Source organism: Ornithodoros turicata, unplaced genomic scaffold (assembly GCF_037126465.1).
Source record: "Ornithodoros turicata isolate Travis unplaced genomic scaffold, ASM3712646v1 ctg00000917.1, whole genome shotgun sequence".
In the NCBI taxonomy this organism is placed as follows: domain Eukaryota; kingdom Metazoa; phylum Arthropoda; class Arachnida; order Ixodida; family Argasidae; genus Ornithodoros; species Ornithodoros turicata.
This window is the reverse complement of record NW_026999419.1, coordinates 216,622-218,520: the sequence shown is the minus strand read 5'-3', so window position 1 is coordinate 218,520 and position 1,899 is coordinate 216,622. Positions and strand designations below refer to the sequence as shown.

The 1,899-nt window shown below is 42.8% G+C and overlaps 1 long non-coding RNA gene across 1 annotated transcript; it reads right to left on the bottom strand.

Moving 5' to 3' along the window:
• Positions 1-279: 279 nt before the first annotated feature.
• Positions 280-1,026, bottom strand: LOC135375739 (uncharacterized). Its single transcript, XR_010417366.1, has 3 exons — positions 819-1,026; positions 518-684; positions 280-450 (listed from the first exon to the last, which is right to left on the bottom strand). It is a non-coding gene; the product is annotated as an uncharacterized LOC135375739 (long non-coding RNA).
• Positions 1,027-1,899: the final 873 nt, after the last annotated feature.

The following is a 1,899-nucleotide window of genomic DNA, read 5'->3' as shown; positions in this document are numbered from 1 at the left end:
TAATTATTGCTCTTTCCCTTACTTTTTGTTCACGTTTAAAATGTAAGCAAAGTCTATTTACACACTGTAGTGCGTAAATAGACAATTTCAGTGCTCCTGAACGTTGCTGAAGAGCTATGTACGAAGAACTTGAAACGCTTTTCAAATTTTCGCTGCCCGATTGGGAAATGTAGCGTATTTATTTCTGTTGGTGCGTCAAGTGAAGTTTTTTACTGATAAACTGTACATACACCAAATGTTGAATAACTACACGGATCCTACTTTTGCGTATATTTTTATGCTGGACTATTTTGCGATACTTACGGTTACATGTAATATTAAAGGATAATTACTTTCTTTTCTGTGCGGTCCGCCATGCTCTCGTCCAAGGTGAATGCGGTCGGTGACTCGATTTGAGCTTGAGTCCCCTGGTCTAGATGGTCTGTGACCGATGCGGCTTTACTGCACCGACTTGCGAGGAACGTACGGCATGATGGGGGGTTCGCACCCATCTCTACAACCCATCAACCGCGCTTACCTGAACTCAATAGGAGCAGGTCTCGTTGGCTTGTCGAGTTCGTCTCGCTTACGTAGACGCTGTCTTGTCGCTGTCACTGTTGACACTGCGTCGCGCCGAGTGAAGTCAACGCGAAAGCAGGGGGAAGGTTGACCTGACTCGGTAGGTGCCGCTTCGATCGCCTCTCGCTGGAACAAGTTCATGTATACAGCGTTGGGCCGGGTTCGACTCAGCCAGCTAGTCAACTCCACCGCAATCATCTCGCGCCTGACGAGAACAATATGAGCTCACCCACCATCACGGCGTTCCTTCTGAAGATTACCTGTATCGTCAGAGTCTCAGATTTGACAGAGAGCTCCAAAATATTTTGTAATATCGTTCTCGAAGGTCAATGCTCTCCACAAAAGCTTTGACATCCCTCAGTACGTGCATCTGTCCTTTCAGCAACACACGCTCATCAGAGGAAATGTGGGCACTCTTCTCCTTCTTCTTCTTCAAACAAAAATGGCCAGGACCACGGAGGGAGAACGACCAGGGCTATTCAGGGTGTGTGCAGATAAACCTAAGCGACATTTGCACACGTAACTTGCTGTCCATACCTGAGTAAATTACTTCTAAAATGTAATCAAATTACATTACTCATTACTCCAGTTAGAATTTAATTAAATTACATTACTCATTACTGCAATTCAAATGTAATGAAATTACATTACAATTACTACGAAATAGTAATGACATTACTAAGTCATTAGTGCGAGCTTAATCACACTCTTCTATTTGTCTCTCCTACATGTCAGGGTGGCACGTATTACGTATCGTTACACAATGTAGAGACAAAGATGACACTATGTACCACGGCAACAGGACCATTGTCCGGAGGATGGGGCCTGCAAACAATGATTCTCCAATGCCACAAACCGTTAATCTGAACACTCGATTCTTTTGTAAAAAGTAGTGAGTAATGTGATTAAAATTACTGCCCAAATGTAATTAAATTACATTATAAATTACATAATGTCAAAAGTAACGCATTACGTTGCAAATTACCACAAAAAGTAATTCATTACTGTAATTTCATTACAGTAATGACATTACTACCCAGGTATGTTGCTGTCTACTCACCTGAAGAACTTCCAGTGGCACACGACGGCGTATTCATACGTGCGAAATCTACAGAAACATCGTGGAAGCCATACTCGGTATACAAAATAAACAGAGCAACGGAAACATCGGCTTCCGTGCATTAGAATAGGGGAACATGGCGGCCCCAGGAGCATTGTTGCCAACCCTGAACAGGGGACAATACCTGTATCGCCGTCTGAAAGTAGCTGGAAATCGCTAAAACGTAAGAAAATGTGCTAATCTAGCTAATCGTTTTCTTAATATCATCAAAACTGGCATTA